The 26,676-nt window shown below is 30.5% G+C and overlaps 1 protein-coding gene across 6 annotated transcripts in view; it reads left to right on the top strand.

Moving 5' to 3' along the window:
* The window catches only part of LOC142328852 (RNA-binding protein Raly), a 938,200-nt gene that overhangs the window by 313,767 nt on the left and 597,757 nt on the right, over nt 1-26,676 (top strand). For 2 of the 6 annotated variants that reach the window (XM_075372957.1, XM_075372954.1), the window contains exon 1: nt 20,498-20,678. The exons of the other annotated variants lie outside the window; for them this stretch is intronic. The gene's annotated coding sequence lies outside the window, so the exon portion shown is untranslated. Of the gene's footprint in view, nt 1-20,497; nt 20,679-26,676 lie in introns of those variants that run through there. 6 annotated transcript variants of the gene reach the window in all.

Raw genomic sequence — 26,676 nt, 5'->3', positions numbered from 1 at the left:
AAATATAATCGATTTTCCCTAATAAGGCTGTAGAAGTGTAGAATAACAGACGTATTGACGGATCGTAAGGCTGCAATATGTAAGCATTAAGGTATTTAAGCTCGACAAACTTAAGGTCTATTTAAAAGCTAAAGCGGTGTTGAATTAAAAAAAAAAATGTATTTAAGTTTCTAGAATGCACAACAAATAGAAAGAAAAATATTCCATACGGGTATGTAGGTACGATAAATAATTTTTACTTTCCCGGTGAATATAGCTAGAATAGATATATTAAAGGGGAAAGTATGGTGATCTTGTCGAAAATCGGGTATCGGGTTCTTTTGTAAATCTTTATGTTCAAAGGTACAGTAAGTTCATCTAGAAAGAAAAATATACGTAATATGTGCACATGTATGTCATACTGCCTTTAGACTTTATATCTCAGGATTGACCGAACCGATTTTCTTCAAATTTGATCCAAATATTTCTATATAAGGGGCTTTAAACGGGTTTTTTTCAAAATTTGTTGATGGGTGGGATAACGCGAAAAAAACAATTCCGATTTTCTTCGCTTTAGACAAAAGTTTATTAAAACAAATTTCTTACCTTTAGTGCATATGTAAATAATCCAAAGAAAATTTTTAAATCAATCCTGCGATTCTTAAAAATAAATTTATGGTTTTTGTTCTTTTATCTTCCTTTGGTTTAGATATTTAAAAATATTTTTTTTGAAAGTTTACATTTCATATATACAGATATTAAAAATAGTCTAAAATTTAAAAATAATCTGATGTGGACACCACATGAGTTCCTTGTACACCTATTAAATTACATAAAATTTTATTTCACTAATAACTTCTGATTTTTTTTCATATGTATTTTTTGTTGTTATTATTGAATTTATTGTACATTTCTTTTTACGATCAGAGGTTAATAATTATGAATAAATCAATATATTTAAATTAAATATGAAAGTTTAAAAAAGGGAAATGAAGTTGCATTCGAACCGATGTGCCTTCCGCTTGTAAGATCCAAATATTTTATTAATTAAAAGTTTTATTAGGCTATAACTCTGGAACTAATGAAAATAAGTACCACTTATTTATATTTCTTCTTTGTTTCTGATAGGTTAATGAAATTTTAAGTGTTTCCTTACAGTGCTTGAGATAGGTTAATGAAATTTTAATTGTCTTCATATTTTGCCTGAAAAAAGTTGACAAATCTTTGTTATTATATTTGTGTTATAAAAACGAACATAAAAATAAATTTGAGATAATAGTAAAAAAATAAAAATTAAAAAAAATGAAAACCGATCGTTTATTATATACTAGCTTTTCAGTAAATAAATATATTAAAATTCCAGGGAAGTTATACATTTTGTAAGATTGAAGTTTATGTAATTACCAATCTGTCTTCTGGGAAGGTGAATAGGAAAAATAATTTTAAAACTTAGAACAAATAACATACTCTGAATTTATACCTACACATAATTTAAAATTATATTTATTTTGACAAGTAGTTTCAGATTTCTGGTGTGTCGTATAAAAGTTAATAATAATTAAACTATTCCGTTTAGTGAACGCCTGTATACCGGTTACAAATGTTAATTTCGACCTTACGGTGTAAAATAATCAGTCTTTATTATTGGATTATTTGGTGAATAATCAAAAATGAAAAGAACAAACATACAAAAAAAAGAAAGATAACGTGAAAAAATATTTCTAAAAAAGAACAAGATTAATACGAAGCGGAAGAAAACTTTAAGACCAAGGACAAAATAAAAATATTGAGAGAGGATGATGAATATAAAGAGAAATTTGAAAATGATTGGCAACAAAAAACAAATAAATGAAATGATGATCAACTCCGATTTAGGGAGACTATTGTCCGACAATATAAGGGGTAATGAACTAAAGGAGCTAAAGGAACTACTCCAACATAGGAGTAATGAACTAAAGGTAAGTTTTGCAATTTATAAAAAAAATAAAAAGAAATCAGTAAAAGGAATTTAATAAAAATTTGGGACCCTATTTTTGGGACCCTTTGTCAGGGTCCGAAAAATAATACGATTCTAAATTATATTTTTCAATTAATATTAAATAAGCAGTTGGTTCACCAATCTATTACATATACACATATGTAACAATACCTATTAAATTACATATAAATATTTTTAAAAGTAGATAAAATTTTATTTTATTAATAACCTCTGATTTTTTAAAATATTTTTTTATTGTTATTATTGAATAATTATTTATATTATTTTTTACAATCTCGTGTTAATTCTTAATTATTTAAATTAAAAAAAAAGTTAAAAAAAGGAGTTGAAGTCTGATTCGAACCAATGTGCCTTCGCTTGTAAGATCCAAATATTTCGTTAATTAAAATTTTATTTGGCTATACCTATGGAACCGATCAAAATAAGTACAACTGCTGATATATCGTTGAAAATCCCCCAATGAGGGCTTATTGTTGCAGTTAAGAAAAAGTCCATAATCCAAATTTTTGAATTTTGGCCTTTTTGGACATTTTTGGCTAAGTCGATAGCAATTGAAAGGGGAGGTGCACAACTAGATGTTACAACAGTCCTAAATCCAAAATTTCAACAATCTACGGCTAATCATTTTTGGGTTATGCGGGACAAATACGTACGTACATATTAACAAACGTACGTGCAGACGTCACGCCGAGTTAAAATGGATTCAGGGACGGTCAAAATGGATATTTCCGTTGAAATCTGAAAACCGAATTTTTTCGCGATTACAATACTTCCTTACTTCCTTCCTTGTTCGAACAAGGAAGTAAAAATTTTATACCGGTGATCTAAAATACATTTTTTTTTTAAACCTTCTTTTCTTATTTTAGCCTTTATCGAAGGGTACCTTAGACTTAAAAAATACTATACATAAGCAATATTTTTAAGCTTAACCAACGCATGAATATTTTTAGAAAAGTTTTTGTGGAATAACGTCCTTATAAATAAATTTTCTCAAAAGGTAATGAAGCCCCTATGACGAAAATTTTTTATTCGAAATCTGAAAATCGTAATCGGTAAAAAAAGTTCCTTTGATACTTACGCTCTCAAATTTAAAAAAAATTCGGTTAACAATTTATATTTTTTTTTATCTTAAATAGTGGTAGTTTATAAAATTAATTTTAATAAATATTAGGTTATTAAAATAATCTTTACTACGGCAAAACTGTGCAAACATATAATTTTGAATTTTTTAGGGTTTTGTATATTAAAATTTCCTGGAATTTTTTACTATTTTACAATACTACCTTTTAATGATTTGTTTTTACCAACGCATGAGTATTTTTAGAAGTTTTTCTTATTTTTTTTGTGAGGAATAATTTTTTTATAAATAAATTTTCTCAAAAGGTAATTTTTTAAGCCCTTATAACCAAACATTTTTTTATTCGAAATCTAGAAATCGTAGTCGGTAAAAAAGCTCCTTTGATACTTAGGCTTTCAAATTTAAAAAAAATTCGGATATAAAATATGACCGTTGACCGGCGTAACTGGGATAGTCGTTCAATACTTTTCCAGACCTTTTATGATAAATTAGTTATAAACATTTGTTTATGAATGTTCATTTCATGTATTTTTATTTCCATATGAATGTTTATTTCAATATGAAATTCACTTCAATGCTGTTCAATGCCAAAAAAACTTGTATAAGTTTTTTATAAAAAAAAAAAAAAAAAAAAAAAAATTATAATAAAGAGTCGACGGCCATAAAAAAATATCGAAGTGGATTCTTGTAAATAGTTAAAAAAATCTATTAACTCGCACGAACTTCTTTTTGATTTATTAAAAATAATCATAATGACAAAAGTAATAAATAACAGGAACGAAGAGACAGTGAAATAAATGCAATAGTATTCTCTGTATCTTGAAATGGTTATTTACTAAGTAAACGTGACAGTTTGTGGAAGTTTAAGTCTTCCAGGCCATTAGGTGGACAAGCTGTCATTCAGTTGGTAGTACTACTCTTGCGGGAAGATGGAACGGATGGCGGAAACTTTTGAAGTCGCAACATTAAGCGTTACTGCAACGGAAGTTACAGCACCCTACTTCAGCTTTCTTTTCAACTTTTATTCTATCGGTTTTACTTTTATTTAAACTAACCTAGCTCCAGAATTTTTTATATTTAAAAAACAGAATCTTTACTGTTATAAAGCTCTAAATGACTTAATTAAAAAAAAAGTAAAAATGTACAAAGGGCCAGCTAAAATCTGCAAAAACGCTTACTTTTAGAAAAAAAATTCATTATTGTTTTATATCGATATAAGTATTACGTAAATACAAAATTAAACATTAATATATTTTTAATGCTATCACCATTAAAAAACATTAAAAAAATTATTTACACGTAACGGTCTAACAAAGACAACTCAAAATGACAGTTAGCTTTCTATAAAGGTTCCAGTTAGCTTTTGTAAAAAAAGTAGCTACTCGTAACAACAAACAGTACATTAAGCGGATAGCAATATTTATCTCAGAGTTACAGAGATATTCATGACAACGTAATGTATTTATTGTCTGTACACATAATTTTTTTCCCCTGGGCGCTCAACGAAGTGTGCTATCAGCGCCCGGACACGATATTTAAATAGCAGTAAATAAATAAATATTAAAAATTAAATTAAAAACAAAAACATAGCATAAATGGAAAACGCCTGTGACGTATGCTAAAATCGAAATAAAACCCACTGAAATATTACATTAATGGTCTAAATTAAAACAATAAAATTGCCATTTTGTATATTCAAAAACAGGTGAAATATAACAAAAGACTCAAATATCGGAATATAAACGAACGGTACTTAGAAAACTTAAAGCATTTTCGATAACGTCGTCTCGTTGTTTCCTGAGATATTTCGAAGTTAGTCCCCAGTTTAAACTTCCGACGCAATGCCGCATAACAGACACAATCCACAAGGATGTGGTGTACTGTTACTCGGCAATCGGAGCGAACGCTAACTCGTGTATCCGTTTGAGTCATCAGATATCCATGAATGTGCCTAGTGTATTCTATTCGCAAACAGCAAATAATAATCTCCTCATGAGGAGCTCCACGGTGATACAGTGTTCTTAACAGGACAAAATTTACTGTTGACGGTAGCATTCCATTTATTTTGTCATCGGTCAGGTATCACCCCTTCAGAAAACCGACAAGATCATGATAAACAAGCCTCTTTTGCCGCACTATCAGCGCGCTAATAGCCTGAAATTCCAATATAGCTGAAGATCCAGAAAAAGCTCACGGTTTTGTTACGTCGAGTCATTTCAGAGATAACAGACCGTATATGACAGACGGCAAGGTGTCTGAAGTACATGTCGCCTGTAAGGCACTGGTGGAATCTGTACAGACATGTAGGTCGAAGTGTTGGGCTAATTAAATTTAAGGCCTATCGATAACATACAGCTCCGCAACGAAAACACTGATGATGCTGGGAAGCCAAACATGTGTGTTCTATTACCGACCACAAAAGCAGGACTAGAATTAACGTTTTTAGAGCCGTCCGATAAACTATAGCATCAGAATTCTCTCTATTTATATAATATTATAAAATTTTCTTCGTGATATAACCTGAGTTGTGTTCTTACGATACGATAAAGACTAAATCGGTTATTAACGAGAGAAGGCCGCCAAGGGAAGTAATAACATGGCGCAACAGTAAGAACTGGAGGTAATTGCATATTTAGATCTAATCTCTGACACATAGCGAGCAGTAGATCTTGGCTGCTCCTGATATCGAATAAAATATGGGTTACAGAACACCGCATCAACGGTCGGATGGTTTGGTCGCGCTTTAATACGAGCTACGAATGAGCAGATCGTTTGGTTTCGTCTATTCCAAAAGGATGGCTCACCACTGTCCACCAGTAAACTTACCGCACCTGTAGCAAGACGGATGAATGAAGGATGAACTGTATCGAGCGTTCTAAGAGCGGTGGTCCGAGCGGGCGAATAAACCACGCAGCCGTAGTCTAAGCAGAACGGACCAAAGCTTGGTAGAAGTGCAACGTGCATACTCGATCAGCTAGCCAACGGGGAATAGATAAAACTCTCAGCACGTCCAGCACTTTTAAACACTTTATCTTCAGCTACTTCAAATCCCAAGTCGGTCGATGGTCAAACCACAATCCTAAAAATTTAACCCGTTCAACCGGTTCACCGTATAAAATATAATATGGATATAATAAAACGATAACTAAGGTCGTCCTTGTGCGCGCACCACGCAAAAAATACTGGACCGTTTTTAATAAAACTTTACGGGTGTATACTCTAAAGCAGTGATTCCCAAACTGGGCGCCGCGGCTTCTTCACAAGGACGCTGCGAAATATTGTAAAAGGTTCATAATTAATTGAACCAAGAAATTTAAAATTATTAATTTAACATTAATAAAGTAAAAAAAAAAAAAAAAAAAAAAATGATAAAGATACTCGAGTTTTATTTATTTTTATCACTTACGAGTAGTCATACTTTTACTTGAGTTGGGCGCCATGGAAAAATTTGAATTTGGAAAGGGCACCGCGACTCGGAAAAGTTTGGGAACCACTGCCCTAAAGGCTTGGTTATTACCAGCAATTAGAATTATCATGATATTCTTCATGGGTGTTAAGATATTAAAGATATCTATTCGTCTAAGAAAAAAAAAAATTATTCCTTTTACCTCATTACATTTCTGTTATCGTGGTAAAACAAAAAGATACCCCAGTTCAGATCGGTACACTTTTAAATATTTTATTATAAAATTATTATTATTATTTTTTTAATTATCTTAAGTTAGCATATTTGGCGAACTTTTATGAATTTCGATTGTTTATTTTGGTCGATTAAAATAAACTGTTGTTTTTTTTGTTATTGTCAAAACTTAAAAAATACGCCTTCCAGAATGAAAAATAACAATTTTATTGTTCAAAATCTGCTAAAATAATGGCAATAACTCGGCCACAGCTGAAGCGTGTAGTATTTGGTTATCCGGATTCGAGCTGTAATAAATTTTTAACGCGAATTGCAGTTAAATATCTCACAAATTCATACTGATGTCATTGTAGAGCTACCACGGTCACATAAGGGTAGAAGTGGCTTTAGCTATAAAGTACAGATTAAGTACGCCGATCGTGTACATAATAGGCCATCACAGAAACGTATTCGTATTGTCACACTCGAAAACGGAAAGAGGAACCAAAAGGGACATGCTGTGCGTAAGGTAAGGTTCATTTACCTCCAATCGAGAAACAATGGTAGTTGAAGCACTGTTGAATGTAGACCGTCCTAAATTCTATGATTTTCTAAACAATGTAAAAGTCTAGAACAGCGCCTTTCAAATGACTTCATTTGAAGGATAATGAACACAGCGGGGTCCAGGGTCACGTCCTTCTCGTACAGCCAGACCCGTTAGTTTATAAATTACACGCGTAAGTTATAATTCAACGTTAAAACATTTTATCGAAATAGAAATACCGCACAATATTACATAAAAATACAATAATGAAAAAATTTTCATAATTATTAACGAAAATTTAAACAGACACCAGATTTCAGACGTACAACTGACTTATTTGGCATGAAGCGATGAGTTTAAAGATTATTTGAGAGATATGCAACAGCGTTAACAAAAAATTAAAAATGACTTTAAAAGCATTTTATAGCCTCCTTTTAATTTACGTTTGTTTGTTGATGTTATTTAACGTCAACCACCTTCTACACTACGCAAAGTTTGACGTTGATTATTATCAATTTCACAGTTTAATTGTATATAATAGTTCATTTATATTTCGGGGAGCTTAAAAAGATTACTTTTATAACCATTTTATTTAACATTTTTTTTATATTTACCCATAATGAATGTAGTAGGTCACGGATAAAGAAGGACCGTTCCCAGCAATTGCTTGGATGGATTAAGGGAAACCATCTTAAAAACCTTGATCTAAAGCGTCACAAAATATATAATCTGAGTGTATAAAACAAGATTTCCTGACTGTTTGACTCGTAAAAGCACAGCTCAAATCGCTTAACTTAGGTGAATTTTGAAGGATGCAAAGTTTTCATAATGTAAAGCACCCGCTACGGAAGAATTTTGTAAGCGGGTGAAAATAAAAAGAAAGCAAGATTTTTAATTAAAATTCTATATTTCAGGAACCGAAGGTATTACAATCGGAGAAATTGATATTTAGAGATTTCTTTAAAAATAAAATTACACGTATTTCACCATTTAAAAAAAAATCCAGTCTGGAAAAGATTGGGGCAAAGTTATACGAAAATGTTGCAGTCATAGAAATTGATGTTTAGATTTTTTTTTTAACAAAAAGGCATATGTTTTCCATTTAATAATCCGATTTGGGTAGCAAAATCTTGTATGCGAATGCTTAATTTCAACCATATATAATAATTGTAACAATCAAGAATAATTGTATTCTAGGAGTCGAATCCGGTTCACTTTCATCATCGTTTTATCGTTAGGTCAAATTCGTCGCGAAATATTGCTATATTGTCGCTCAACTTATTTTTGCGGACGCGCTAGTTTTTAATGTATTAATTACTCTGTGTTTTTCATTTTGTAATGTTTTCAATGTTGGTAAAATTCAAAGGCACGATTTAAAGCGGTAAAGTTTTACAAACGTATACGAAAATAGATTATATTCCACACGTTGCTATTCCATCTAGTGACAAATTAAACGATTATAAAATCTTATGACAGAAGATAAATTCTAGGAAATTAAATTTTTTATAAATAATTAAATTGTTTTTATTTTAGTTTATTAAAACCTTAATAATATCACACGGTTCGTTTAATTCATTAAATTTAATTTCTTTATTTAATAGAGAAATTATTATTATTACTTACGATTACGATATCTGATTAATTTTACGTTCTAAATAGCTAATGTATAACTGACGCTCCATACATATACGAGATACGACGGAAGTTTCTGTAAACTCAATGTCAGCGAGCGCACCAAACGAACGGACACGCGTGTGGGTGCCCACATCGTTGCGAGCAGTGTGAGTAGACCACTTTTCCAATATGATCACCAAAATATCCACCTTTAAATTGCGGTAGAATTTTAATAAAGATCAAATGTTACTTTTGAAAAATATATTCTAGGTAAAAATCTAAATTCAACCGAGCAAAGCTGCTAAAATTAACTAGCTATAATTAACAGCTAGTTAATTATAAAACAAAAATTGAACGGACCCGTATTAATACTAATTTGAAGTATAAATACGTAAAATAATTAAAAATTAAATCACAATTCAAAAGGCGTTAATGAGAATTATTTGAATAGATATTTATATTTATTTTATACAAGCTGAGATATATGGTAGAAAATTCAATTTATTTATAATTCTTTACTTAGTATTATTTAAAAACCCATCGACAAAATAACCTTGTTTCTGTCAAAGTAAATATTTTACTCTTCTTTTAAGTAAATAGTTTGGAAAATCTTTTAAATGAAAAGGGTAATTCTTTAAAAATGACTACCGAAACATAATAACTCTCTTTATCGTAAGCCAATGTATCTTGCTGAATTTCACGAAAACAGTGTTATTGTCTGGTTTGACAGAGCCAAATATTGTTATTTTGTTTTTAATAAAAGAATGATTGCACATTCATATACAGAGTGTTCCACGAAAAAACGGAGAAACTGTCAGCGCATGCTCTTCTCGTGAACATAATGAAAAAAGTTGGTATAAACATAGGTCTGGAAACTCTTTGTTTTCGAGTTACGGCTAGGGAAAGATTTCGCGTGGATTACAGCTATTCTAATAAAAAGAAGCTACTATAATTTCTGGAACACAAATTAAGGAGTAAAGTTGGTAGATTCTTAAGTAATTTGAGCCGGGAAATAGAATAAAACAGGTCCAAGAACTGTAACTCCAGTATTTTTTAAGATATCCGACGTAAAACACAGAATACGGTGACCAAAAACAAATTTTTCTTAGGTTTATAGTAAAATAGGTTTGTTAAATGACTTATAAATACGAAATATTTAGTAAAACAGCTCGTAGAAAATTTAATTCTGAGAAAATTGATGTAAACGCAGCCAAAAAACTTAAGTAAAAACTTTTATAAATCGTTTTTTTATTGAAGCAAAACAGGCGAAAAATAGGCAGAAAATCGGATTATTCTTTCTGTACCTACAAAAATTCTTTTTAAATATTTTCTTGATTTATCATCATTTACGTACAAGGTAATTTCCAACGCGTTCATTTTTAGTTGAACGCCAAGTAATCATCGTGTTCATGATGAATATCGTGTGATTCAGCATATTCAGTGCAGTCCAGTGTAGCTAGGACGAGACGAATTTCACGTCGCATTTTTTCTCAAAAAAACAATGCGAGGTGCATCGTACGGAAAGAAAAACTTTTTCCTTTCCGTCTGCATTAGGTTAAAAATTTGCGGCCAACAGATCATAATCTACTTCTACAGATCGCATCATTCTATGACAGATCGTCATCGGCTTCTAAACAATATCGATAAGTTAAATTCAATTTTTTCTTCACTTCTTCAGTTCTAAGTCTTCAGTTCTAAAAATAGTCATTTACGGAGCGAAGACAATCCGTACGGTACTGTGAAAATTAGTTTCCAACGTAGATCTTACATTAATGTTTGGCGTGGAATTATTTACGAAAAAATTTTGGGACCGTTCGTTTTCAATGAAAGCCTTACAGGAGATGCATACGTTCATTTCTTGAAAAATAATTCACCGGCTCTTTTGGATGATGTACATTTACAAACCGGACTGCAAATGATGTAAGTTTTTGAAAATCGTTTTAAGAAAATTAAAATGCAATTAACTGAATCATTTATGTATCGATTATGGCATCTCGATTCATCGTTTTAAATTATAATTATTTTTTTAGATAACCAATAATTTAAAAAAAAAGAGATTACAACACAATAAACTACCTAAAATTAGGAATCAATTAATACCTATGTTGAAATTTTAAATCTATTCAAAGTCCTCTAATAAGAAATTAACGAATATTCAAAACTGCTTTACGAAATTACCGATTGTATGTAGTTTTAATATGACTGTTTTACTTTTTTAGCTAAGTTATACATTACTTTTATTTTTGATAATTATTTTTATTTTTAAACGAGTATAAAAGTTAACAGCAACGGCTCAGCGCAGGATTTCCGGAGTTCTACTGTATGTTACCGCGTTGTATACTTGCTGAGTAAATCTACAGAATGTGTGTAAGCTCTAAAAAAGTGATTAAACAAAATTATTATTAAAAAATTAACCCCTTCATTCATGAATTATAAAATAGGGTTTAATTCATATAGTACTAAAATAAATTACTAGTCGTTCATCGGCCATCTATTTTTATTTAAATATAACTATTTAATGTTAGCAATAGCTACTAATATATTATAAAATTATAAGATAAGCGTAACGGTAAAATATTCTATTCGGCAACAACAGCAATACGTGTGAATAACTAATTCAAATGAGCACTTGAAATTTACGCGGGCAATGTGTTTTGGTTACGTATAATATATTAAAGAACACGTTGCAACATCTAAGATCGATGTAACTGTAAATTATTTATAATTATTTACCTTAAGTGTTATTAACCGACGAAGCTAAGATAATCTACTGAAAGGTATAATAATAAATAAAATGATAATAATAAATATTATTAAAATAAGCAAATTTTTTATAATTTTATATAGATACATATAATTATAAAGAATATCGGTTAAAAAGTAATAAATTCAAAAAGCAAAAACTTTTTACTTCCTTGTACGAAGGAAAGGAATTACTGTGATCGCGAAATATTTCGGTTTTCAGATTACAACGAAAATATCCATTTTGACCATCCCTGAATCCATTTTGACTAGTTTCGGCGTGACGTCTGTACGTATGTATGTATCTCTCTCATAACTTAAAAACGATTAGCCGTAGGATGTTAAAATTTTTATTTAGGACTGTTGTAACATCTAATTGTGTACCACCCCTTTTGATTGCAACTGACTGAACCAAAAATGTTTAAAAAAGTCTAAAATTGAAAAACAAAAATTGGATTTTGAACTTTTTCTTAACTGCAGTAAAGTCCTCATTGAGAGGTGTTCAACGATATAACGTTAGCCGTAATTATTTTCATCGGTTCCAGACTTATAGCTAAATGAAATTTTAATTAATGAAATATTTGGATCTTACAATCTTACAAAATCTTGGATCTTACAAAAATATTTGGATCAGTTCGAATCAGACTTCATCTCAATTTTTTAAACCTTTTTTTTTAATTTTATCTATATTGATTTAAACCTCTGATTGTAAAAAAATTCAATAATAAAAAAAAATATATGAAAAAATATCGGAAGTTATTAATGAAATAAAATTTTATGTACTTTTCATTTTAAAAAGATGTGCATATGTAATTTAATAGGCGTACAAGAAAGTCATGTGGTGTCCACATCATATTTTTTTAAATGAATATAATAATAATACAAAGTGATTCCAAATTACGCGGCAATCTCTTGGGAGATAATTCTATAGCCAAAAATAAGAAAAACGTTCACGTAAATATAGGTCAGAAAATAGTTCGTTAGCGCGTTTCGGCTCGCGAAACATTTAGCTCTGCTTTCTGCCGCCTCAGTGAAATCAAACTGTACCAAAATTCTTGGGGTTCAAATCAAGGAGTAAATTTCAAACTTACTTATGGTGTTTGATCTAAGAAATTGAATAAAAGCGGCCCAAACTTCTGTTTGACTTAGTTTTAAGAAAAACGGGGTAAAACACGAAAAGGTTTTGTCAGAAAATACCCTCTTTTAGGTTTGGAATAAAATGACGTTGTTAATGTAATAATAAACAAATACAAATTTGTAATTAACTTTGCAAAGAATCTAATTCTAAAATAATTAATGTAAATAACGTTTATTAAAACGAACGCAAATTTGAGTTCAACTTTAATTAGAAACGAAACACGCAATCCGGATCGGAAAAGTGATACGATTTAACAATTAACAATGTTAAAAAATTTTGATCAATGTTTGAACAACATAATTGTAAAGGAAAACAAATAGAAAACGTATCAGTAACAGAAAAAAACCCATTTAAAATCCTTAGATAGGCTGTTTTCAATTTACTCACGTAGGATTGCACGCATACCGTGCTCAGATCGTACGCTCTTCGACTCCTTCGAAGAGGACTCATCACGGTGAAGACAGACGAGAGCACGAGACGATATGCGCGGAAAAAAGAAAAGGAAATAAATTCTATATAATTAAACGGAAAGTTTATTTGTAAATGAAAGGGAAACGAATGAAAATTTAGGAATTAATAATAAAAAATAAAAATACAATTAATCATTTTTCATGTCAGATTTGTAACAGCATAAACACCGGTCAAATATTCAAATGCCAGACGCTAAACTTAATTGTTTATCAGTTGTTACTGCCGACCTATGAAAAATTAAAAAAATTAATACGTTTTAGAGAAGGATGTTCGTTAATTTTTGTATTATCAATTCATTTCATCTTCATTTCAAATTCATTTCTATAATTTTTAGCATTTGCATGTAAATTGTTCTGGTTAAATTCGTTTCACTTTGCCGATCCAGTTTGTGCTGTTTTGTTTCTAATTAAAGTTGCGCTTCTCAAGTTTGTTTTTAATTTTAGTACACGACATTTACATCAATTTTCTACGAAGTTAATCGCAAACTTTTATTTATTGGTAAATTAACAAAGTTATTTTACTTCAAATCTAACAAAGTGTTTTTTGCGACAAAACATTTTTGCGTTTGTTCCCGTTTTTCTTAAAACCTAAGTAAGATACAGATTTGGGACCGCTTTTATTCTTAGATCATAAACCTAATGAACCGTCAAATTTACTCCTCAATTTCTTCCCAAAGAATTTCACAGAGGGAGCAGAAAACAGGGTAAATGTTTCACGAGCCTAAACTAGCTAACCAACCGTTTTCTGACGTACGTTTAAAATGTTTTTTCTTATTTTTGGCTATAGAATCATCTCCTGAGAGATTGCCGTGCAATTTGGAATCGTTCCGTATAATTCAAACAGAATGATATTTACAAAAAAATATTCGTATGAAGCTCTAAACGGTTTAGTCCAGCTACACGTACGTTTGTCATAAAATATTATAAATAGTTTGTTGTATACTAGCCGGTAGGGCTCGCTTCGTTCAACACTCTTTTTTAAAGAAAATTTAATTTTAAGTACTGTAAGTGGAAGTGGACTCCAAATTCGATTTGATCAACGTTTTGGCATTACTAAAGTTAAATATCGGCAAGGAACATAATCCGATTGTTACCGCAAGCCGTTAAAACAAGCGGTGACAGTCTTGAAACAATGAAACATATTTCGTAACGGTAATAATTCTATGTTCTTTCCAATTATAAAAACTATCATACGAAATTTCAGTTTAATTACTGGTCGAGTATTTTTGCGTGAAAAAGTAACAGAGTCGCAGAAACCACTATATATACATCAGATCACAATAACTACAAACATTATTCATATTGTAAACTGTTTTTTTTTTTTTTTTTAACCTCCGGGACCACCGTTAGTTATTGCTTCCGAGAATGAGACGAATGATTTGTAGCGTGTGTGAAAATACCACCCCTGACCGGGATTCGAACCCAGGACTTCCGGATGAAAGGCCAAGACGCTACCACTCGAGGCCGGCAATGTAAATTGTTTACCTTCTTTTATGTATACTTGCAACAACAAAAAGGAGTTCTAATTCGTCGATTATTTTTCTGAATTATTTTACAGCTAAATTATAGTTTACTCACAACAGTTAAACAACAATCTACTATTTCACATACATGAAAAAAAGAAAGCGGTGTTTATCATTGTGACTATCTTTAAATGCTATAAATTTTTAAAATTCTCAACCTGATCTGATGTTGTAATCGGGTCATTTACGTAGTTAATAATACAAATTTTTTAACCCTTATGTTCGTAGCCGGGTACCCACCGCGGTGCATTCGCGTAAAAAAAATTCCTTTGAATTTTTGGATCGGCGTTATTTAACTCAATAGTAAGCAGATTATAAATTTGACTTAATTATTATTATTTTTTGAATAAAAACAATTTGAACTGAACGGAAGCCATCGCTCTGGTTGCACCCGGGGTACTCGTATACCCACTACATATATATATATATATATATATATATATATGTGTGTGTGTGTGTAGTGGTTAAGGATGTTGATCAACTGCAATCGCTTATCGAGGATCTTCTGGAAAAATGTGAAGTGGGTCTGAAAAAGAATTTGACCAAATCAAAAGTAATGTACAACAGATGGGCTGCTGCAGGAGAGATAGTAGTTGACGAAAACATTCTAGAGAATGTGGAAGAATACGTCTACCTGGGGCAGCTAATAAACAGCAGAGGGGACATCAGATCTGAAATTTTCCGGAGATTCAGGTCGGGCTAAAATCATTTGGAAGACATTCAACAGTGTTCAAATCTGCCAGTGGTCTTGAAAAATACCGTGTTTTATCAGTGCGTTCTTCCAGTACTCACCTACGGATGCGAGATCTGGACTTTAAATGAGTTCGTGAAAGGAAAGCTTCGGACAGCACACAGAGACATGGAAAGATCAATGGTCAATGCTAGGCTATACAAGAAGGGACCGGAAAAGAGCGGAAGACATAAGAGCCGTAACGAGAATGCATTACATAATGGAAACGGTGAAAGCTCTGAAATGGCGATGGGCAAGACACATCGCGAGAAGATGTGATGAAAAGTGGATGAAGGCCGGTCCTTGAGTGGAGTCCAAGAGAGCGACAAAGACCAAGAGGTAGGCCACCAGACCGATGGAACAGAGGCGTTAGAAGGGTGGCTGGAATCAACTGGCAGAGGGTGGCGCAGGACAGACAAGCATGGCGAGAACTGTTGAAGGCCTACCTGTCGAACTAGACTTGAAGAGGCTACATCTTCGAAAAGATTGAAACAGCTGTATAATAAATAAATAAATAAATAAATATATACTTTGTACATGAAAAATTATTTTTTGTGACGCAAGCAGGTAAATTTTTATTTCAAATAAAAAAACACAATTATGTTTAAAAAATATTATTATTTATGACAATCATTACATTTTACAATACCGAGTGTTCATTACACACAGTCAGTTGACACTAGATGCAGCTTTGCGCGTTTTTCGTCGTTTTTTTGTAGTTAATTTATAACACATGTGGCAGGAACCAGCGACCTTTTTATAAGCTTTTATTTAACTTGCTTTAGTTATAATCAGATCTTGCAACCGCTATATCTTTTGATCTATCGTATGAAAATCAATGAAATTTGGTACACGTATGTAACTTCGATGACAATACAATACTATGGTGTTAGAATTTGGATATGACCCACCCCCACCCCCACGCGCTACCCTTAGCTTAATTCATGCATTTAGATGAAAATTTTCATTTCTCATGAACTATCGTATGAAAATGATTGAAATTTGGTACACGTATGTAACTTCGATATGTAGAAATAAATATTTTTACTTTTTAGTCTTAATAAACAAACAAAGTTGAACAAACAATAATATTCAGATATAAATATTATTAAGAATATTTTTTTTGGATGAAAAAATTTATTGTTCATTAAGACTAAAAAATAAAAAAAAATACAAAAAAAAATTACAAAAATATATTTGATTACATATAAAAAAATATTTTTTAAAAAAGCTTTTTTTTAACTAATATTAATATCAACATTAATAAAGAAAAGGAAACAAATTAGAAAAACCCTCTAAAAAGTAAACAATAAGAATTAAATCAAATTGAGAATTTTAAACAAAAAAAATATAATATATTAACAAATGTAAAAATGCACTGAAAAGTAAAAAATAAATTATATAAATATCTAAAAATAACCAATAAATAAATGTAATAATTATTAAATTGTAAAATTAAAAGTAATGAAAATATTTAGATAAATAAAATCGTGGCGTAGTTTTTATAACGATCTTTTCGAATAAGTATTTATAGACATTTGCTGTCTTTTAAAATATATTTTTTGTTTAATGAGGTTGTTTAGTGCATGTACATACTTTATTTATCTGTAATAAAATAACTCAAGTTTTAATTCTTTGATGGTTCAAATTTGAACCGAGATGACCTTTAAGGGTTAATAAGATTAAAAATAAAAGTTAAATTTAGAAATCTTGCACAAAGTTATTACATTTTGACGGTAATCTGAAAAATTATTAATTATTATCATTATTATAATTGTAATCGTAATTATGAATTCGTTAAATAAAAATTCTTAATTAATTAAAATGAAACTTTTAGCGGAAAGAGGGCGTTCAATTTGGCTTAGATTACAAGCACAATTCGAAGATGAACTTCAACTATGTGAGAACACGTACAAAGAAAGCGAGTGGGTGCATTTTCCCAGATTATTACTTGTAGCTAGTCATTATCAACTGGAGAGGTTCCAGCAGATCTTTCCTCCTCCTCGCGTCGTTAATGAAAATGAAAATGAAGATTAATTGTTGTAAAAATAAATGTTGTGTTGTTTTAAATAAATTATAAAAACTGCGCCACGCTTTTATTTAACTAAATATTTTCATTACTTTTAATTAAAAAAATTAATAATTATTACACTTATTTATTGGTTATTTATTAGATATTTACATAATTTATTTTTTACTTTTCAGTGCATTTTTATATTTGTTAATATATTATATTTTTTTGTTTAAAATTTTCAATTTGATTTAATTCTTATTTTTTAATTTTTAAACGGGTTTTTCTAATTTGTTTCCTTTTTTTATTAATGTTAATATTAATATTAGTTAAATAAAAGCTTTTTTAAAAATAAAAGTAATGTATATGTTTCGTCGGCATAGATGAAGTCCTACGCAAAAACTATCGCATGAAAATAAACAAGAACAAAACAAAAGTAATGAAATGTAGTAGAAATAACAAAGATGGACCACTGAATGTGAAAATAGGAGGAGAAAAGATTATGGAGGTAGAAGAATTTTGTTATTTGGGAAGTAAAATTACTAAAGATGGACGAAGCAGGAGCGATATAAAATGCCGAATAGCACAAGCTAAACGAGCCTTCAGTAAGAAATATAATTTGTTTACATCAAAAATGAATTTAAATGTCAGGAAAAGATTTTTGAAAGTGTATGTTTGGAGTGTCGCTTTATATGGAAGTGAAACTTGGACAATCGGAGTATCTGAGAAGAAAAGATTAGAAGCTTTTGAAATGCGGTGCTATAGGAGAATGTTAAAAATCAGATGGGTGGATAAAGTGACAAATGAAGAGGTATTGCGGCAAATAGATGAAGAAAGTAGCATTTGGAAAATATAGTTAAAAGAAGAAACAGACTTATAGGCCACATACTAAGGCATCCTGGAATAGTCGCTTTAATATTGGAAGGACAGGTAGAAGGGAAAAATTGTGTAGGCAGGCCACGTTTGGAGTATATAAAACAAATTGTTGGGGATGTAGGATGTAGAGGGTATACTGAAATGAAACGACTAGCACTAGATAGGGAATCTTGGAGAGCTGCATCAAACCAGTCAAATGACTGAAGACAAAAAAAAAAAAAAAAAATGTTTCGTATATGTAATCAAATATATTTTTGTAATTTTTCCTCCTTGTTGTGTCTATTCAACGGATGGATCAACAACTTCTGTAGATATTTGACGACCTGCTCTCAATTACAATTTTTGTGATGTAGATGCGCATCGTTTGGGCGTTTGTCATGCGAGCTTCAATCATTGGTTTGGGTAGTTGTTCACTCAATTGCCGCACAAAGTGACGTCGTTCTTTTGTTTTTTGCGGTAACATTTTATTAATTTCATAATAAATTCTGTATGCCGCGAGTGAACTTATGTGTAACATGTTGAAGAACATGTTACACATAATCGTCGGCAACCTTGAACATCGTTGTTTGGCCACGTTTAGTTGTATACCTTCTTAGCATTTGGTCCATAGCGTCGTCAACGCCAGTTTTATATTTATTGTAGTAACTGATGATATCAGGTTTCTTTTTCAAATCGTTACTCACAGCCATATCCGAATGCACGGTTGATATAAAAATTACAGCTTTATTTTTCTTCTGGAAATAAGAGCACATCGTCACTATATCGTGAAAAAAAAACCGGTCGAGTATTGATCTCGTGACTTATTTGGAGCCAAGATACTAGGTATATACTGTTTATTTTCTTTTTACTGTGCCAACAACGGTGAGATTGCATGATAGCAAGTGCTTCGCATGGTGGTGAAATTGGGAAAAAATTATCCATGCAGATGTTTCTCCTACTTCCTCGGCACTGATTACCACTCTCTCCCTGATTTTTTTGACGGTTGTTATTTTTTTTGCCAGTGTAAATTATGTCGCGCAAAGGATACGCGTTTTCAGCATCACAAATCAATCAAATTTTGATTCCGTACTTAGCCGGCTTCGAAGGCGTATATTGGATAAATCCTGCGCGGCCTCGAAAAGGATATAGCTGCTCACCGATCGTTAAATTCTCCGTAGGCTTATCTGAGATAAATTTGCATTGAGCATTGTCCACAGAACACGAATTGGAGCTGCCTTATCTTATTTTTTGCGTTGACTGCGAGTACTACTGTCATCAATTCTTATTAATTAATCTTAACCGGTTTGTGTTGTCTTTTGTATTTCTACAGCAATTTTATTTTCCTAGATTCACTCAGATACTCAATAACGATGTTGGCGTATTAAAATAAACAAAAAAGAAACGCTTTCTATTACTGAAATATCGAAAATTGGAAATAACAGAAAGCGGGTACCCGGGTACCCCGGGTGCGAAACAACGTCGGTAAAATTGGGTATGAACATAAGGATAAAGGCGATCTAAATCTCTGATATTTCTTTGTTAAAGCCACACGATTGCAAAATTATTTATTTAAATTTAAACTGTTTTCTTTTTAATTAAAGTTATTTGATGTATATTTAAATTATTTTTAACGCTTATAAATATAAAGGATCCGTTCCTGTTTGGCATACAACTTGTCAACGATCACGCAAAGATCAGACAGAGACTAAGTTCTAACGTTCATTAAATTTTAGTAAATTGCGATTATAAATTAAAAAATTAATGAGTTAATAAAACTTAATGATTTTAACTTAAATTAAAAACTTAACTTACTCTTCGTATTTTGAATACTAATTAAACCTACAATATTTAATTTGAATCGGTGACTCGACCAAAATTAGGAATCCTGTTTTTCTCAGAGAAAGTAATTTTAAGTTATTAGAGCATATTTAGTGAGTGTAAGTATATACAGTAAGAAGCAATACAGAATTAATAGCTTTTTTATACCAAACTATAAAAATTGCCTATAACAGTAATTAAACTGGTATTCCACTGGAATCACGATAAAATCTCATACGTGAAAAATATATTATGAATATTACAGAAATACCTAAAATGAATTATCCCTACTACATCTTGAATCACAGCCAGAAATTCGTAGATGCAGAGAAGGCGTGCATATACAAAGAATAGCGTTAGTGTTTGCTAAAAGCGAGTGAGGCTTCGGTAGTGTACCCCATCTGTGGAGTCCTATACCTGTGGCTACATAGATGTACCAAAAGCGATTTATTCCACATACAATATTTGGTACGGTTAAAAGTATTTATCTTTTACGTTATTAGTGTTAATGGCCTCCCTCTGCTACACTTAAAAACCTCTGATCGGAGTAAACAACGGGTAAGTTCATTTGCACTAACATTTCCGTAGAATTGTTAATGAGAATTTTGTAAGAGTGTTTGATCTCTAAACATCTAAATTTAAAAACAAGACGTTTTATAGATGAGCTAATTGTTATTTGTAAAATTAAAAATGTAATTAAAATCAAGAAAAATATTATAAAACACAATAAATTAATTTTTAAAACCTTAATGCGAATGCACTGATTTAAAAATTAATTTGATACCACTTGATTTATTTGACCCAAATTATAATTTAAAAAATTTTTAACAAAAACATAATCTTCTGAAAGAATTAATTAAGGTTTTCGTAACAAATATTGTAACCGGAAAAGATTTTACTTTTCATCATGAAAACTTCTGAATCATCATTAGTAGATGTTAATAATTCTCATCGTTGTTTAAGGATATTTAATTAATCTTATTTTTCTAACCGACTACATTTCATGTAAAAATCTGATGTGGACACCACATGACTTCCTTGTACGCCTATTAAATTACATATATACATTTTTTTAAATGAAAAGGTCATAACAATTTATATCATTAATAACTTCTGATATTTTTTCATATTTTTTTTTAATTGTTATTATTGAATTATTATTTAGTGTAAATTTTTTTTACTATCAGAGGTTAATAATTATTAATAAATCAATATAGTTAAAAAAAGGAAATGAAGTCGGATTTGAACTGATGTGAAATTTTATTTGGCTATTACTCTGGAACCAATGAAAATAAGTACCACTTATGATATGTGTAGTTGAAAAGCTTTCAATGAGGGCTTATTACGGTAGTTACGAAAAAATTCAAATTTTTTGGATTTTGAAATTTTTGTTGATCCCAATCGAAAGGAGAGATGCACAACTTGATGGTACAACAGTCGTAAATTCAAAATTTCAACATCCTACGGCTAATCGTTTTGAGTTAAGCGAGATTCATACGCACCTACGCACGTACGTACAGTCGTCACGCCGAAACTAGCCAAAATGGATTCAGGTATGATCAAAATCGATATTTTTGTTGAAATCTGAAAATCGAAATTTTTCGCGATCCCAGTACTTCCTTTACTTCTTACAAGGAAGTAAAAATAAATTGGGAAAAAATAAACCGTCAAAAAAAGTGAATGAATAAAAATATTGAAACCTTGTTTTTTAATAAAATGGCTGCAAGTCGAAAAAAAACTTGCGTAGTTTTTCTAAACTATTTCTGTATTTGAGTCATCGATCATATTAATTTTATTTTTTTCAAAATTCGGTATGGAGGTGAGAGAATGCCGCGAAAAACCATTTTTTAGATTTTGTTCAAAAGTATTTTAGAAAAGAAATGTTATTAAAGCAAATTTATTTTAATGAATATAGAAATAATATAAAATGTTTTTTCAAAAAACAAACTCCACCTCTTAAGATTGAATTATTTTTCGTTCTTTTGCTCTGTCACCCTCGGTTTACGTATTTTTGAAACCTTTTTTAAAATATAATATTGGAGAACTACAGAAACAAAAAAATTCTTGCGCTGTTCCACTGTATTTTAATATTGCGTGTATTTTAATTTTGGGATTTTGACTTGAAAAAGCAACCTTAATTTCAGGGTATTTTGGTGGTGAAGAGGAGTCCTCTTATAATTAACAGTAATTTCCGTTATCAAGTCAAACGATAGAGATCTTTAAACAATATTTTGAATTTATACGATTTGTTTCACCGTAAGAGAGTGGATTATAGACCTAAGATCAGTAAAAAAAGTTGTAAATTTTTAAGTTCGATCAATTAATTAAAGAAAAAATCGAGCCTTTTCAGGAGTTCCGGAAAATAATATTAGTTCTGTATGGAAAGTCATTAGTGGGTGAAGTATGCATTTTCATATAGGTTTTTTATTTTGTCGTCTTTGATAATTCATTTATTATTTTTTTAATGGGTTATTGTAGTAAAATTATTACTTTTGAATAAGTAATAAGTTTTACTTTAAATTAAAAAATAAGGTGTAGACTATTTAAAAAAAAAACAAACACAGAATATACATTAAACGTCCATTATTTATCTGAAAATAATATCAACAATTTAGGAGTTCCCATCCTAAAGTAAACGTAAGTTGGTTTTAGATATAAAACTGTTCTTAATAGGAAATTTTTTCTCCTTCTTATATTTTCCATTCCGAATAGCGAATTTCATTTTGAATAAGCTAACATTAGGAACGGTGTATTATTAGTTACGATAGTGACAGTTCCAGTGATTAAAATTAACTATAATATTCTGACATCGATATACCTTTATTATGTACTAACCTGAATCGACTGCCCGTAGTACGGTTTTACAATTTCTTCAGCCATCCAATGATTATAATCCAAACACACACACACACACACACGCACACACACACACACACACACTAAAGCAAAAAATAAATAATAAATAAATAAAATAACCAAATATTCAAAAGTCTCCTCTTATTAGACAAAAGTTGAGTAACAATTGAATGAGATTAACTAATTAACATTTGCCCTATCACATTAACTACAATTAAAAACAGGGCACAACAAATATATGAAAAAAAATCTTTTATAGACCTAATAAACGTGTATATGATACGAATTAATAGAATTATTCAATTACAATAACATTATTAGATATCATATTATGTCATTATGACAAACGACTACTGCATATCGTATTATAATTATAATGCTGTAAGTAAATTTATGTTGCATCATTGCTGTGATCATGCAGGCGCAAGCTAATATTCAATGATCCGCTTGACAACAGGTGATGTGGTGTGTAATGAGTTTTCTTTGTAGTACTGTATTATTGGAGGGTGGTTTTGAATCGGAAGGGGGGAATTAGGTACACGGTTGGCGGATAGGTCTGCGGGGGTTGGTAAGGGGAGGTTCGATCCAACATTTTCCATCTACACTAACACATTGACTACAAAACCGTGTTTGATACAGAACTGCTGGCAGCTGCTGTTGTTGACAGTTGTGAATTAGGCTTAGTGTGTATATTAATATATACTCTACAGTTATATACCGGTAGGTGTATTGTAGCTATACATTGAACTATGTATAACGTATATTGTACTGTTATAATACACAACTAAACATAGAGGACGTTTATGTAATGTAAAATTATATTTATGTCGTATTAACAACAGAGCAGTAGGTATGTTTGTAAACATAATATACATGCATGTAGTCTATACGTACTCAAAGCGTATGAAGTTGTATTATTGAGTGTATATAAATACGCGTATGTAATATAGAATCGTTCTATTTAACGAGAAGTACCTCGTAGCAAAGGAATCGATCAGTACTGGACAACGAGATTAAAAAAAAAAACATTCTTTATTTACGCACCGTAACTAAACAAAAAATTAAAGTTTTAACACTTATTATTTCCTTAAATCAATAGCGGCTAACAGACGGAGCTATTAATTTGTTGTAAAATTAATTAAACGATTAATTAATACGAAGAGTAAGTATTCTATCTTTCCTAATTATCTACGAAGGAGAGCGTAAAGAAAATGAAGTTTAATTTACCGATCGCGGTGAAAAAACGTAACAAGAATTGTACAGAACACGTGTAACGAAACTGTTCTACAATGAGAAATATTTTAAAAGTTACTAAGGGAAGAAACAGAATTGAATTAGAGGGAAAATATAAAAGATGGATACAAGAAGAAAAAGTCTACGTTGCAGTAAAGAAAAGGGAAACCTGTAGGAAAGATCGCTAGAAAAAAGTTACAAAGATTAATGATTGCTTAAATTAATATTATGTTTTGAAAGACAGAAAATATATATTTGTCAAAATATAAGGAGCGCCTTGTAATTTAAACAGAATATACTTCAAATGCTGTAACCGTAATGATTACGGTTAATCTAACATTTCACGAATGACGTAGCCAGTCTTAAGAATAACAGGTCCTGATGTCAGGCTTTTTAAAGAAAGTAGAAATGCAGTAAATTATAAAATTCTCCTTATTCTATACAATCATTGAATTAGGAAAAAATACTATGCTACAAGATATAAAGTACGCGTAAAGACAGTGCCGTCCCTAGGAGGAGTCAAGCGAGTAAAGCTGACCCGGGCACCGCGTCAGGGAACGTGCCGTTAGGCGCCCGCTCTTGACATGACAAGAGCGGTATCTCGCTTAAATTTTGATTCCCGATAAGTATCTCGCTTAAATTTTGAAACCGAAAAACAAAAAACTCTACCTACTGCATACACACTCAAAAAAATGTTTGTTCTCGAATCTAAATGTGAATAATATGTAAATATTTTAATAAAACTTTTTTTTCAAGGTTTATATTCAACGTTGACTATATATTTACAAAATACGTTTCTCGTTTATTACTTTCGGTTAATTTTCAGCCTTATTTCCTTTACACTATTATTTCAATATTTACACTAATTGGTGAATTTTTCAACGGGGAGGTGTGCCTCAGCTGTCTTCGGCCCAGGAACCCTAGGAAGAACCTGTGCAAGAGGTAAACTAGATTCTATTATTTTAAGAAATGAAATTTTAAAAATTACTCATCGGAATTTTCCTATCGTGCAAGAAAAAACGATAAAATAAGCGTAACGTTTGTACGAGTATAATATCAGCTCAAACTATACTAATATGCAACCAAAAGCTGTCAACAAGAGAAAAAATTGAAACAATGAAATACCTAAATAAAGAGAGAATCCCCCTCCAAAAAAAATAAGTAGTATGAAAAAGAAATTCATAGACATATCTTACTTTTGTGAAGAAATATTTTGGCTATCTATGTTTTTTTGTATGTTAAGTTTGTTCTCAATTATTTAAGCTCACAGTTGTCAATGCTTGCAGATGAACAAGCTAAAAAAATGGAAACATTTTTTAAAAATAGTTGTATAAAAAAAATATAACCACAACATCCATAGAGAGAATATAAAATTAAAACGTTAACAAAATCATATTCTGTACTTATTTATCTGGTATGCAAAAAAGACATGTTTTCTTTTCTACGGTTGCCTGTATAAAAGTAATGTGAGAAAATATTCTAGTACTAACATAACAACTGAAAATGTTCAATATTCACCATATTTTCCTTCCCTGAAAAAATATAGAATTATTATTTCCAAAGCAAAACTGATTTTTTTTTTTTCAAATTGTAGGTTATAAATTATTAATTTTATACTAATTTACAATACTAGAATTAACAATAAACAAAAATAATTGATATTTAATCGAATTGAACGTGAAGTGGAGAACATGAAAATAGACAAAATTATAACATCAATTTTCTGCCATAATTCAGCTATTTGTTAACCGATTTAAAAAAAAATAAAACGTCATTTTGTTCAAAATAAAAGACTTAATATTTTAGCAAACATACATTTCGATAAAACTTATATTTATGGAGATATAACGGATTTGAAAAATAAACATGGACGCCATTTTGTAATTCGCGAAGGTATTTAAGATCTGATTTTTTTATAATTTTAAAACTTTATTAAAAAAACGCTTACCGAATATTAATATGATTCCTCTATCCGAACTTGAGATATAAATTTTTACATAAAAATAACAAAATGGCAGACAGTGAAAGAACGAAGGAGAAATTGCCATTTTTTCTAAGGATATTTCTTGTTTAGTTTTGCAAGTAGAATCCGAAAAGGTATAGCCAGCCACGATTTTAGAAACAGTATATATATATAAAAACTGACAACACAGTTGTAGGACTTCCCCGTCACACGGCTATCGATAAATAAAATATAATTAATATATTAATGACATATTGAAAAAATCCCATGTTATAATTACAAGATAAATAATATTGGTTTGAAGTTAAAATCGCAAATTTCAAATATGCTATTACTTAAAAAAATTCTATTTCAACAACTTTAAATATTAAACTCGTTTTCAGCGCCGTTGAAAATGTATGTGATACATAATACGACCGTGTTTGTTACTTTTTGGGCAAACCCCAAACTGGGAGTCAAAGTTCAATTTTATAAAAATCTTACTTTAAAGAAGCGGTCTTGATA

The sequence above is a fragment of the Lycorma delicatula genome, chromosome 8, assembly GCF_047948215.1.
Source record: "Lycorma delicatula isolate Av1 chromosome 8, ASM4794821v1, whole genome shotgun sequence".
In the NCBI taxonomy this organism is placed as follows: domain Eukaryota; kingdom Metazoa; phylum Arthropoda; class Insecta; order Hemiptera; family Fulgoridae; genus Lycorma; species Lycorma delicatula.
The sequence above is the reverse complement of the archived record's forward strand: the minus strand, read 5'-3'. Positions and strand labels throughout refer to the sequence as shown.